A 15,520-nucleotide genomic window follows, 5' to 3' on the forward strand; every position below is an offset into this window, starting at 1 on the left:
ATAGCTTAGTTCCCATAAACTCTCTGACCTTTCTTCTTTGAAGGTGTTGTGTGGAGAAGTAAGTTTTTTCATCACAGAAGTTAAAAATCTGAAAGACTGTTTAAAAAACCCAAAGCAAGTATTACTGTCCTTGCTCCTTGAGTGGTTCATTTTCATGGAGGCAATTTCTCTACCTTCACCCTTGAGGACCAGAATAAGTTAACATGTTGTTTTATGGAAAACAGTAGAAATGGAGATGAAACAGCAAAATATGTGCTCTTAATGGTGTTGGCAGACCCAGAGATGTCTCCATCTAAATTTTTACTTGTGCTTCACATTTTCAAGTATGGTTCTGTCTTCTTTTCTCTCTCTAATAGTGTTCAGATGTGAGGGAAAATACTGTTCACTGTGGTTGAACAGCTCCAAGCCCATATACTTTGCCTATAAACTGCCTTGTGGGGACTTCTTGACACTTAATTAGAGCATCTGGTACAAGAAAGGATGGTGGGTTTTAGTCCTGAAGACCTTTTTCAGCTGCTACAGAGCCCCTTACTCAGGCAAATTCCAACTGACTTCAAGAGAAATTTTGGCCAATCAAAGTCTAGGTGAGAACTCCCAGATTTAGCCAAAACTAATAAAATTAGAATCATAGAATCATAGAATCATAGAATAGTAAGGGTTGGAAAGGACCTTAAGATCATCTACTTCCAACCCCCCTGCCATGGGCAGGGACACCTTGCCCTAAACCACGTGGTTCAAGGCTCTGTCCAACCTGGCCTTGAACACCGCCAGGGATGGAGCATCCACAACCTCCCTGGGCAACCCATTCCAGTGCTTCACCACCCTCACTGTAAAGAACTTCTTCCTTATATCTAGTCTAAACTTCCTCTGTTTAAGTTTGAAGCCATTACCCCTTCTCCTACCACTACAGTCCCTAAGGAAGAGTCCCTCCCCAGCATCCTTGTAGACCCCCTTCAGATACTGGAAGGCTGCTATGAGGTCACCACGCAGCCTTCTCTTCTCCAGGCTGAACAGCCCCAACTCTCTCAGCCTGTCTTCATATGGGAGGTGCTCCAGCCCTCTTATCATCCTCGTGGCCCTCCTCTGGACTCGCTCCAACAGCTCCATGTCCTTTTTATGTTGAGGACACCAGAACTGTACACAGTACTCCAAGTGAGGTCTCACAAGAGCAGAGTAGAGGGGCAGGATCACCTCCTTTGACCTGCTGGTCACGCTTCTTTTGATGCAGCCCAGGATACAGTTGGCTTTCTGGGCTGCAAGCGCACACTGCTGGCTCATGTTAAGCTTCTCGTCAACCAACACCCCCAAGTCCTTCTCTGCAGGGCTGCTCTGAATCTCTTCTCTGCCCAGCCTGTACCAGTGCCTGGGATTGCCCTGACCCAGGTGTAGGACCTTACACTTGGCTTGGTTAAACTTCATAAGGTTGGCATCGGCCCACCTCACAAGCATGTCAAGGTCCCTCTGGATGGCATCCCTTCCCTCCAGCGTATCAGCCGAACCACACAGCTTGGTGTCATCGGCAAACTTGCTGAGGGCACACTCAATCCCACTGTCCATGTCGCTGACAAAGATGTTGAACAGGACCGGTCCCAACACCGATCCCTGAGGGACACCACTCGTTACAGGTTTCCAACTGGACATCGAGCCATTTACCACAACTCTTTGCGTGCGGCCATCGAGCCAGTTCTTTATCCACCGAGTGGTCCATCTATCAAACTGATGTCTCTCCAATTTAGAGACAAGGATGTCATGCGGGACAGTGCTGAATGCTTTGCACAAGTCCAGGTAGATGACGTCAACTGCACTGCCCCTGTCCATCAGTTCCGTGGCTCCATCATAGAAGGCCACCAAATTGGTCAGACAGGATTTCCCCTTAGTGAAGCCATGTTGGCTGTCACCAACCACCTCATTGTTTTTCATGTGCCTTAGCATGTTTTCTAGGAGAAGCTGTTCCAAAATTTTGACATTTGCCTCCAGACTAATAAATCTGAATCTGAAAGTGCAACCTGGTAAAAACCTGGTGCCAACATAGAATCATAGAATAGTCAGGGTTGGAAAGGACCTTAAGATCATCTAGTTCAAACCCCCCTGCCATAGGCAGGGACATCTCACACTAAACCATGTCACCCAAGACTCTATCCAACCTGGCCTTGAACACTGCCAGGGATGGAGCATTTACCACTTCTTTGGGCAACCTGTTCCAGTGCCTCACCACCCTCACTGTAAAGAACTTCTTCCTTATATCTAACCTAAACTTCCCCGGTTTAAGTTTAAACCCATTCCCCCTTGTCCTGTTACTACAGTCCCTAATGAAAAGTCCCTGTCCAGCATCCTTGCAGGCCCCCTTCAGGTACTGGAAGGCTGCTATGAGGTCTCCACGCAGCCTTCTCTTCTCCAGGCTGAACAACCCCAACTTTCTCAGCCTGTCTTCATACGGGAGGTGCTCCAGCCTCCTGATCATCCTCGTGGCCCTCCTCTGGACTTGCTCCAACAGTTCCATGTCCTTTTTATGTTGAGGACACCAGAACTGTACACAATACTCCAAGTGAGGTCTCACAAGAGCAGAGTAGAGGGGCAGGATCACCTCCTTTGACCTGCTGGTCACGCTTCTTTTGATGCAGCCCAGGATACGGTTGGCTTTCATATTCAAATAAATATGCATTTAAGGTGAGAAAATAATTTTATTGATGTTTGTGCAACCCCATGACCATTTGGGGTACTCCAGAAGGGGAATGGTACCACTGACCCTTTCCCACCAGGCAGCTCCATAAGAGTAAACCAGTAAGGAAACTTAGATATTTAATGAGAAAAAGACACATATTATTTCCCTAAAAAAGCTCTTCTCCCCTGTAGCCACCCAACAGGGAGGAAGCATAGTCTTTCATCTTCCCCATCCTGAGTCTGGGAGATTTTGGCACTGAGAAGACCGAGGATGTGCTCTACCACATCACAGGTCAGGTCCACCCCAGCTGAAAGGGTGTTTCAGAAGTGGATCGGGCCCCTGGGGCAGTGTCTGAGACAGATGGAGACATGGGTTGGAAACCTGTTTGCAGCAGACAGCAACCCCTGTGTTAAGCTGAGTATTCCTTCCCTAGGCTGCCAGCACAAACAAGTCCCTTTTTTCAAGCAAACGCCTGTCCAGAAAGCTCAGTGCCCCCCACCAGGAAAAAGCCCATCCTGTTCCAGTGCCCAACAGATGGCATATCCCACCAGAAAGCTTTCCACTCCTTTCATCACATATTATTTATTGCTTTGCTCCCTTTGCAGTGAAAGAGATGGCGTTACCCAACATCTTCCATTTTCAAAGCCAAACAAGCCGCTCTAGATGCCTCCTGTCACTGTTGGGGTTTGTGCATGTTATGTGTTTGACATCATGAACCATGGCTAAATGTTGCTATAAGTAGTAATTATGTGACTATTGCATAGGAGATGGTGTTTTAATGAAAGCCCTAATTCAGCCATGGACAAGCACCTTGGATCTGCTGCTCTTTGGAGTCAACAAGTCCAAACCTTCAGGAGACCTCCCTATATCACGTAGCACCATCCTTAATATCAAGGTAATCTGGGAAGCAAGACACGAGCGTCCCACCAAAATGCAGGTCCTGCTGTAATGGTTAGAAATTTTCAGCCTAAATTTATGGGCAGATAGTTTATCCTGAAGGAAGTCCAGAAACAGCAAGGGTGTGAAGCACGAGATGTTAAGATGAGGACTTTTTAAGATGGGCTTAAGGGGGATTTATGACCCTGGAGACTTCACTAAGCCTTTCCATAGGTTTCCCTGCAGTTCACATAACAATGGGGTCCTAATTCACAGCCCAGCACTAAAAACTTGGACTTCCCTCAAAGAAAATGAAGGAGAGAAAAAAGATATCAGAGATCAAAACTGTGTTTGTGTTAACATCAGAAATCAGATGGTGGCAAGGTCCTCTGAAGAAAAAAGGCTTCGATCCTTCCCTCTTACTGGTGTCCAACCTGTAAATTTAATGCGACATCTCCGAGAAAATATTCTCTCTTGAAACTTCCTATTCCTCCTTCAATTGGAGGCTGCTGCTCATCATAAAATGTTTTCTCTCTGTTATTTCACATGATAGATTTGTAGGAAAAGCCATTGCATTAATACAGTGTTCGTTGTTTTGCTGTGTAGAATTACCTATAAAAGGTATTTTTATTCAGTGACTAAAAAGATCTCAATTCCCCCTATGAACCCTCTCTCCTCTGCACATGCAGCCCTGAAATCCTTTTGCTACACGAATTGAAATATTAATTCTTCTTGGGGTGGGAGGTAAGTTTATAATGTGGCCGAAAGGATACTTTTCATCTTCTAGCCAGTGGTATCTATTTATTTCTTTTATTTCTTTTTAATGAGACTCCAGCTGAAGACTAACACTTGACTTTAGCAACTGCTGAGGAAAACTTATTAACAGAGTGATATATAGGATCTTTTTACTTCATAGATGGGCTCTTCCTAGTTCAAAAGAAAATGAGGTCTCAAGTAGCCTGTTCTTAAAAAAAAATAAAATAATAAAGCTTGACTTCAGAACAATGGTATGTGCCCTTAGGGCTGCTTTCCAGATCATGAAGGGGCAAAAGATATGCCCTGAAATGCATGGGTGAGCTCCTATCCACAGCCCTTCCTCTGCAAGCACAGCCAGGCAGGTTGGCAAAAACACTCAAGATCTGCTCAAAAACACAGCAGCTGGTGGTATTTGGCAATTGTTTCCAGAGGGAATAAATCCTTACTGGCTGGAATTCTGTCATGGTTTAAGCCATCTGAACCCAGGACAGATAAATACCCTATACCTAAATACCCTATACCTATATTCCCCCGCACTGCGAATTTTCGAGTCCTAAGATTTGACACACAAATTACCGGATTACTTAGCAGATTGCTGTGGGTCAACTTTTTATTCCTAGGCAAAATGCAGGCCAAAGATGTTTGTCCCTTGGTTTCAAGCCTGTAACCTCCACTGGGGCTGGATTATTTGTACACTTAGTGGAAAGATGTCAGGCTGCACTTAGAGCATGGGGATACGCTTTGCCCTTCTTCACAGGTTACGAGTGTTGGCAGTCAGAAATTCAATGTTTCTGCTATACTATAACAACACTGTCTATTAATGATGCACTTATAAATAGTTAATAAAGGTTAAGTTTATTTATCTGCAGGTAATAGTCATTTTAATAAATGGCAAATCATTTTTATAGAGACCAGAAGCTTGCTTATAACCCTGGTTTATAACCAGCTATAAAAACTCGGATTGATGTGTTTTAGCTGATGTTTGACACAATTCTAGTCATGTTTGCAATTTTCTTATAAAAATCTCTTAAATATTTACTTGCCATTTATAAGTCATTTGTAAAGGGAAGCATTACTATAAAATATGACTGCTTCATACAGATTTCAGATACCGGAATAATTTATTTGCTCTGTGCTCTCATTTCTTTTTTTCTTTATTACTTTTTTCTTTTAAGGACAGAGTCTCCAACACAGAAGGATCAGTGCAACATTTAAAGTCTGGATTATCTGTGGCTCTGTGCCAATATTGTTGGTTATGGATGTGCAAATTTTTACCAATACTGCTATAAAAGTAAGCCTTAATGTGCTGTGACCAGTTTACAGGGGAAAAGGAATTACTTTAATCCCCTCAATTAGCACTAGTTCAAGCTCCAGCTCACATCACACCTTCTTAGTAGCTAGTGCAGTGCTGTGTTTTTGACTTTAGTCTGAGAACAATGCTGATAACACACCAATGTTTTTAGTTGTTGCTAAGTAATGCTTACCCTGATCAAGGACTTTTCAGTCTCATACTTTGCCAGTGAGGAGGGGCACAAGAAGCCGGGAGGAAGCAGAGACAGGACACCTGACCCAAACAGGCCAAAGGGGTATTCCATACCACAGCACGTCATGCCCAGTATAGAAACTGGGGGGAGTTACCCGGAAGGCCCAGATCACTGCTCGGGTCAGGTTGGGTATCGGTTGGTGGGTGGTGAGCAATTGTATTGTGCATCGCTTGTGTTTATTGCTTTCTTTTCCTTTTCCCCTTTTAGTTTTATATTCTCTCCCCTTGTTATTTCCCTTATCATTATTATTGGTGGTAGTAGTAGTGGTTTTGTATTATACCTTAGTTACTGGACTGTTCTTATCTCAACCCGTGGGATTTACATTCTTTCGATTCTCTTCCCTATCCCTCTGGGAGTGGGGGGGATGAAGGGGGAGGAGTGCTGTGTAGTTCTGAGTTACCGGCTGGGCCTAAACCACGACTGAGGGGGAGAAATAACTATTTTAATGAAAACATAAGTTTAAAATAAAAACTCACATTCTGATAACAGCATAATTTTTTTTTTCACATAACGTGGATCTCAGATCTATCTATAGAGGCATAGGTTATGCTGTTATGGGTGAGAATGGGTATCAGGTATTTGGAAGGACACAGCAATTCCAGGGTGTGGGTTTGACATGCTATTGGGACGAGGACGGAAATGTATGTTAAGACACTGAAGCCATCCAGAGGGTATGGAGGGATGTGAAAAGCACAGAACCCTCCTGCACCACAGAAAACCAACACGTGCCCTCAGCATGCACAGCAGGACCTTTCTAAGGAGATTTTTAAAGGTCGCTGCAGAGCTACTTTTCATTTAACCCTACCAAGAGAGCCAACACCCCCAATAACCTTTGATTTAATACTGCCCTTATTGAAGTCAGTGGTAATTCTTTTGTTGCTTGCAGTGGAGTTCATGACTCCATAAGTATACAGGGCTCAGAATTACAGAAAGAGCAAATTCAATAAAAATGTCTAAAATACATTTTCTAGGCTTGTCAAGGCTATAATCTTGGTGTCTTCCAGAGCTGTAAGTGGTTATGAAAGCGAAAGAATTTACCCGTGACCAAATCTGGCCTCTTGTAAGTCTCCAGTGGGTACAGGGTAGGGAGCAAACACCACATGTGAAAGTGTAGGTATTTTACTGTGTGTAGCTTGTTCTTAAACTTCTGCAAATTATCAGAAAACAAATTATGCAAATTATGAAAAACTCTTTGTGAGCTAGAAGGTCCAAGTGAGTATATTCTTCCTGAATTATTTAGCCTCGAACTAATAATAACAATAAAAATAAACCTAAAAATGAAAATGGCTGCTAAGCTCTGTAATCAGTTCTTCCGTCATTGTAAATCTTGTGTGGTCTCATTTCTGTTCAGCATAGAAACAGGAAATATTGTTTTCAAATGAATTGTTACAAGGGATCTCTTTGTTATTTGTCCATGCAATGCTTTGCACAACAAGGCCTTAATCCTGGATTAAGTAGGTGCTATTGTAACACAGTAATTAATTGCATCATGTGTGGGAGCATTATTATTGATGAGCATAACGACAGTAAAAATAACAATATTAGTTAGGGATTATTAAGTAGAAGAGCTTCACTTTGGAAAGAGTTTTTCAGGAAATCAGGCCATGCAGCTTCTGAGTGTTGCAGGGACCAAAAAAGAATAAAAATCCAGTGATATATCATGAACACAGTAGCTGCCATTTCTGCTTTTCTTCTGGGATTTTACTTAAAGGTTTTGCATTAGTCACAGCTTGTTCTGGAGAAAACAAAGCTGCAGTGGCTGCTTGTCCTGATGTCTACAAGAATTTTGTTGGAAGGACAGATTTGCATGGAAAGCTCCCAGTCCAGATAAGATGGGGAAGCTCAGGGACTGAGCTCACCTCCCTAATTCTCTATTAAATCTGGGAAAGGGGGGTTCAGGGTTTCCCTTGGTGGAACTGTAAATATTTCAACCTCCTTCCCTAATAAACTGCTTTCCTAACAAACTGCTACCATACGTAAATGCTAACTGTTCACTGACTCTCAATACCAACTCAGAGCTGCTCACCAGGGTACTGCTACCCCTGTACACAGCTGTCCTGGGTTCAGCACTACCAGTCATTTTTCTCCTTCTTAGCCGGTGCAGTGCTGTGTTTTCAACTTTAGCCTGAGAACAATGCTGATAACACACCCATTTTTTAGTTGCTGCTAAGTAATGTTTACTCCGACCAAGGACTTTCTCAGTCTCATGCTCTGCCAGGGAGGAGGGGCATGGGAAGCCAGGAGGAAGCAGAGACAGGACACCTGACCCAAACTAGCCAAAGGGGTATTCCATACCATGGCATGTCATGCCCAGTATATAAACCGGGGGGGAGTTACCCAGAAGGCCCAGGTAGCTACTTGGGTAGGGCTGGGTATCAGTCGGCAGGTGGTGAGCAATTGTATTCTCTCCCCTTGTTATTTCCCTTATCATTATTATTATTCGTGGTAGCAGTAGTGGCTTTGTATTGTACCTTACTTACTGGACGGTTCTTATCTCAACCCGTGGGAGTTACATTCTTCCGATTCTCCTCCCCATCCTTCCGGGAGCGGGGAGAGGAAGAAGTGGGGGAGTGAGCGAGTGGCTGTGTGCTTCTGAGTTATCGGCTGGGCTTAAAATATGACAGTTCTTTGCGGTGCCCAACGTGGGGCACAAAGGGTTGAGATAACGACAGATCTGACCAGAGTGTGTCTAATTGTATTTGTGATAAGCATTCATTGTTTTGGATTAATAGTCACTCGTCACAACGTTGATTTCTATGCTCTCAGAATTGTTGTGCTTGATCTCAGAGTATCAGCATGTCGTACCTTACTTGGAGACATTATTTGCTGTTTTAATGTTTATCAGTTTTGGGGCCTGGGCTAAGGTTCTCATTCACTGTACTTCATGGTAATGACTTGTAATACAATAGAATCATTGATTATGAAACTGATCTGGTATGTGTTCCCAGCGTGGTCATCACCTCTATACTATGGGAGGCATGTAATGAGAATTTTTAACAATTACACAACTTTCTTTTTCCTTCCCTCGGGGGGTCAACCTATGGAGGAGATATTCCCTCACACCTTCCACTCCCCCACCAGGCTATTTACAGTAGGAGAAGATTCTGGAAAAGTTAAAGATCTTGAATATCCTTTCAATGCCCTTGAAAGCTCCCTGCTCCTTTTGCTGGGAACCAGCTTGTTGCTGCATATGCTCTCTATGTTTTGCCTACAGCATGACCACCCTGAGAACGTCCAATCTTGTCCGATCTCAGAAGCTAATCAGGGTCCAGCTTGGGTCTTGTCTAAGGTTAAATGACTATTTAAGAATACTACAAAGAGATCTTCCCTGAGGCTGGACAGTCATGAGTGGCAGGGTGTGTGGGATAGTATGGGCAAGCACTTAAGCCAGTGAGCCCCTCTAGTGCTTTGGAACTTCACCCCTGAACAAGTGCAACATCCGGAAAACATAGTAAAACACTTAAACAAGGTGTGCTGTCGTCCTGGTTATACCAGAGAGGGACAAATCATGGCAACGTGCTGGGGCTTGGCCTCCGCCTACAGAGCGTCTTTGGAAAAAGATGTCTCTTGATCTGATGGCACAGCAACAGACAACGCAGCTACTCAACCCCCAAGCAAAGCAGCTACATCAACACTGACAACAGACACTGCAGCCACTCCAACCCCAGTCAAAGACACTGCAGCCACTCCAACCGTGGTGACAGACACTGCAGATAAACCAAAGGAACAATCCATGCCAATATCAGTTGCCCTTATGAGCAAGGGGAAAAGCAAATGACAGCCAAAAAGAGCAACCCTTGCAGTGAAGAAAAATGAAGACCCAATGCGTGCATTAGAGGGGACGCCATCTTAACGAGAGTTATTACTACAGGAATCAGAGGAAAAGGAAGAAGAAGAGGTAACTTCTCGATCCTGGACCTCGACTGAGCTGCAGAATATGCAAGAAGATTTCAGCCGTTTTCCAGGGGAGCACATCGTCACGTGGTTGCTCTGATGCTGGGACAATGGGGCTGATGGTCATGAACTAGAAGGTAGGGAAGCCAAGCAGCTGGGATCACTTGCTAGGGAAGGAGGAATTGACAAAGAGATTGCAAAAGAGAAGCAAGCCCTCAGCCTTTGAAGGCGGCTCTTGGCAGCTGTGAAGGAAAGGTTTCCCTACAAGGACAATGTTATGTGTCGCTCAGCCAACTGGACCAGGATAGAGGCATCCAGTCCCTGAGGGAACCAGCCATTCTAAAGATGATCTATTGTAGGCCGGATGCCGGGAATGCATCCATAGATCCAGATGAAGTCGAATGTACACGATCCCTGTGGTGGAAACTTACATGGAGTACTCCATCATTATATGCCCACTCATTGTCATCAATGACCTGGAATGAGGTAGCACCACCAACAGTGGATGAAGTGACTCGTCAACTCCGAGAGTTCGAAGACAATCATCTCACCACTTCCATCGTTTCAGCTGTGGAATAACTCCTGACCCAGGAGTTCAAACAATTGAGAGACGATCTATTCGATCCATCCAGCTCCCCATGTGCACCAACCCCCGTTTCAGCTATTAACAGAAGGCGCCCTATTGCCCGAGAGAGAAGATATGGGAGGTACATGCCACAGGTCACCCTATGGTTTTACCAGCAGGATCACGCAGAAGACATGAGAAAGTGGGATGGAAAACCTACCTCAGCTCTGGAGGAAGGGGTGCGTGAATTGGAGAACAACAGCCAAGGATGATCCTCGCATGAAAGTTGCTGCTCCAGTCTCTGGTGAGCAGTTTCCCAGATGGAGTGGAAGAGCTGATTTTACTCCAGCTCCTGTGATAAGGAATACTAATCCCTTTCTACAAGACGGAAGTGGACAATCTTGTGATCACTATTAGAGGGGCCCTGCCTCCAGCCAGGTGGAGGAGAGGGATAATCGGGTTTACTGGACTGTGTGGATCAGGTGGCCTGGCACATCAGTCCCACAGAAGTATAAGGCTCTAGTAGATACCGGTGCACAGTGTACTCTGATGCCATCACGGTATCAAGGGGTGGAACCCATTTATATTTCTGGAGTGACAGGAGGATCCCAAGAGTTGACTGTACTGGAGGCTGAAATCAGCCTGACTGGAAGCAAGTGGCAAAAGCACCCCATTGTGAATGGTCCAGGGGCTCCATGCATCCTTGGCATAGACTATCTCAGGAGAGGGTACTTCAAAGACCCAAAAGGGTATCGATGGGCTTTTGGTATCGCTGCCTTGGTGTTGCGTGAAAGGGTAAAATAATTTGGCAGAAAATAAACCCCCTTGCTTTCCAGCTGGTCCTCAGATATTAGGGGGGCTGGGTGCGGCTAGGCTTAGATTCTGAGTGATGCCCAATTTGCCACTATCAGTCCGGTCGCATTCAATATATTGAATAATCACGATTCCGGATGCACTAATAGTGCACTGCACCTTCAGTCTAATCGTGCTCACGAACTAGCACGGCCACACTGAGGGAGCTGGTTGCGTTCAATGAGAGATTTACGATTAGCTACTTAAACAGTGCAGTTTATTAAAGCAACAGATACAGGTTCTTGTGGATTGCCGGTGATAAATACGCTGTCTGCAAAAGCACGTGCAAATAATAAAGTATACAACCGTGCGACAAAGTTATGAATAATACAGCCTGGCTTTAAAGTATAAAAGTAAAAAGTAACTCTATATAGAGATTCCTAATTTTCCCGGGGAAGCACTGGATACAGTGCAAGTCTTACCCAAAGGCGTCCCTATGGGGGGGAAGAAAGGTCCAGCCCGTCGACCGGTCCCAGGAGTCGAGAGTAGTCTGCTGATGGGGTCTTCCTCGGCTCGTCCACGATGATGTCTTCCCTAAAGCCCCCCACTTTTTGGGTCATTTTTATACTATTTTTCACTTTCAAGGTGGAGCTTGAGTGACTCTAGTCATACATACCTTTATTGTTATTGGTGTAAATTTTCCTCGCTTCGCTTTTAAAGGTATATGCCACAAAAAATTCAAAGAGCATGCTCAAAGAGGGGTGGTCTCACTTTGGAGGCGGGTAGCATTGGAGGTGGAGGTGTGTTTTCGTATTAAAATGCATTATAATGAAGCAAAGTTCACACAAAGGACAGCATTTTGTCAAAAGATGACAGACCGTTGGCTCAGGGCAGCAAGTATGCAGCTTATCAGTTTTAAGTACCACCTAGTTCCCATCTCTGCTGGTGTTATGACAGAGTTTGGCCACAGAATCTCCACTCTGCTCCATCCTCCATCAAGCAATGTTGCCACGGGAACCGCTGTGGAGTGAATTCCTGGCATACCACGTGCAGCTGCATCTTACCCTGAAAGTCCATTTTTCCTTTATGTGTGAGCAATGCTACATTTTTAAATATCTAAATCATATTCAGTAATTATCCCACACTTGGAGACAGAGGAAATGAAGCAGCTGTCCACCTTGCCCGGTCTCTCAGAGGATCCTTCTGTTGTGGGGTTGCTGAAGGTCGAAGAACAACAACTGCCAATCGCGACCACAACAGTGCACCGGCGGCAATATCGCACCAACCGAGACTCCTTAATTCCCATCCATAAGCTGATCCGCAGACTGGAGAGCCAAGGAGTGATCAGCAGGACCCGCTCACCCTTTAATAGCCCCATATGGCCAGTGCAAAAGTCTAATGGAGAGTGGAGATTAACAGTAGACTATCGTGGCCTGAATGAAGTCACACCACCATTGAGTGCTGCCGTACCGGACATGCTAGAACTTCAACATGAACTGGAGTCAAAGGCAGCCAAGTGGGATGCCACAATTGATATTGCCAATGCATTTTTCTCAATCCCTTTGGCAGCAGAATGCAGGCCACAGTTTGCTTTCACTTGGAGGGGCATCCAGTACACTTGGAACGGACTGCCCCAGGGGTGGAAACACAGCCCTACCATCTGCCATGGATTGATCCAGACTGCACTGGAAGAGGGGCAAGCTCCAGAACACCTGCAATACATTGATGACATCATCGTGTGGGGTGATACAGTGGAAGAAGTTTTTGAGAAAGGGAGGAAGATAATCCAAATCCTGCTGAAGGCCGGTTTTGCCATAAAATGGAGTAAGGTCAAGGGACCTGCACAGGAGATTCAATTTTTGGGATTAAAATGGCAAGATGGACGTCTCCAGATCCCCACAGATGCGATCAACAAGATAACAGCAATGTCTCCACCAACTAACAAGAAAGAAACACAAGCTTTCTTAGGTGTTGTGGGGTTCTGGAGAATGCGCATCCCAAATTACAGTCTGATTCTAAGCCCTCTCTATCACATGATGCAGAAGAAGAATGATTTTAAATGGGGCCCTGAGCAGCAACAAGCCTTTGAACAAATTAAATGATAAGTAGTTCATGCAGCAGCCATTGGGCCAGTCCAGACCAGGCAAGATATGAAAAATGTTCTTTACACTGCAGCCGGGGAGAAGGGTCCTACCTGGAGCCTCTGGCAGAAAGCTCTAGGGGAGACTTGAGGTCGACCCCTCGGATTTTGGAGTCAGGGATACAGAGGATCCGAGGCCAGCTACACTCCCACTGAAAAAGAGATACTGGCAGCCTATGAAGGGGATCGAGCTGCCTCAGAAGTGATTGGAACTGAAGCGCAGCTCCTCCTGGCACCCTGGTTGCCTGTGCTGGGCTGGATGTTCAAAGGCAGGGTCTCCTCTACACATCATGCAACTGATGCTACATGGACTAAGTGGGCTGCACTAATTACACAACGAGCTCGAATAGGAAATCCCAGTCATCCAGGAATTCTAGAAGTCATCATGGACTGGCCAGGGGGCATACTCGCACTTCTACAAAAAGTAGCAGACTGTGTCCCTTTAATAAATTTAACCATAAATTTTACAGATATTACCCCAGTGACTTTTTAAATCTTGCTTTGGTTATGCAACATCATCTCGCAATAGAAAACATTCTTCAAATGTTTGGGTAAGATGAACAGAATTTAATCCACCCAAGTTATTTTAAAGTGTAATAAATAAATAAAATATACCCTCTCTTCAGAGAAGATGACAAGCAGCTTTGATCGCTGATAATAAGGGTCAGTATTTCATTTCCATTTTATTTAGCAGCTGGTTTTTGTCCTGGAAATCTAGTATCTATGACACTGAAAAATTAACTTTAAAAAGTGAAGTGCTGAAAGAGTTGTTTTGCCCTGAAATCTTCTAGTCCAAGTATTAAGAAGAAAAAGTATCAAATTATTTCAATAGTGATACAAGACTCTCACTCAGAAAGAGACTTTCAGTAAATGTCAGTGCCCAGGACCTGAAGATGAGGAGAAATTTAAATCTTCAAAGCCAAATGATCACTCTCCTGTGGTCATCTTCTGTAGTCTTCTATTTGTCCCATAGTAGGTGACTATTGACCAAAAATTGAACAGCTACTTCTGCCAATATGGTGATAAATTTTGGAGCTTTGGATGAACCCATTCTGCCTTCCACGACTGGTACAAGTGTTCATAATCATGGCTGTGGTACTGGAAAGCCTTGTTCTCCACCATTGAGAAACAGGCATTTGTGCTGACTCCAGAGGCTGATGGAAAACTAATCACCCTATGGAAACCAAGACACAGCACTGCAAGGAATGAAAGCTACAATAAAAAAGATTGGCAAATCCAAAGTAGCTTTATCACCAGGGTTCATAAAGAGTATAGGTCAAATTCAAACCTAAGAAAAGCAGGAGGTGCCCCCATTAAGACCAAGCCTGAATTTGGCCATGATTCTTGAGCATGTCAGAAGTAAACACAAGCTCTTCAGCCATTCATGAGTGAACACCACTATTTTTGTGACTTTCCACATTGCACTCCTGCTTTCCATTCTGCTGCAGCTTCACAGGCAAGGTTTCTGGGCATAGGTCCCTAGACAAGGGGATGCTAATTGCTGTTTAGGACTGGAGGGAGGGAGGAAGGAAAAGCCAGTCGTTAAATACCACTGCCCGTACAAATACATGTGTGTGAGCTCCCCCATAGTGAGCATGGCACCACCACAGCCTTCCAGGGTTTTTCCACTTTTTTCATAGGTTTTGACCATTATCAATAATATTATTCATAAAATGGTGCAATTACCAATGGGTTTTGCCTGTAATAAATACAGTTAAGCAATTTTATTTTTTTCCAAGAAGAAATGAAGAGTGAAAGGTTTACTTTAGGAAGATGCACCTGAGAGTAAACAGAAGACATGTTAAGGTTATTCATGGTTGTGTCCGTAATAAAATCCAAGAACCACCACAAACAAATCAAGAAAAACCCTTGAAAAGAAAACTGGAAAAATTGCTATTAGTGAGGAATAGAGAAGCATGTTGGGGACTAAAACCAACCTAATTTCACAGCAGAAAGTGAGATGTGTATCACAGGTGGGTGCAGCATGACTTAGCCTTGCCTGTTTCCAGCCAGCACACCAATGGACTGTCAAAAAATGGGTCTGAACACTATATAAAGAGCATTAGAAGACCTGGAATGGAAAAGTGATCCTCAGAACCTCTGCAGATGACACAGTACTACATGGCCCTGCTCCTACATCAAAGTTGCAAGCATTGATTAGCTTCAATCCAGCTTTAAACTGTCTCTTCTGAAAAGCAAACAGGCTTTTAGCAGCACTCCTGGTGCTGGCCTTTGGACTTTTTGCTTTGCTTTAGCAGAATAAAGGGGCCTCACCCAGGGCTCTAAATCTG

The sequence above is a fragment of the Strigops habroptila genome, chromosome W, assembly GCF_004027225.2.
Source record: "Strigops habroptila isolate Jane chromosome W, bStrHab1.2.pri, whole genome shotgun sequence".
NCBI lineage: Eukaryota > Metazoa > Chordata > Aves > Psittaciformes > Psittacidae > Strigops > Strigops habroptila.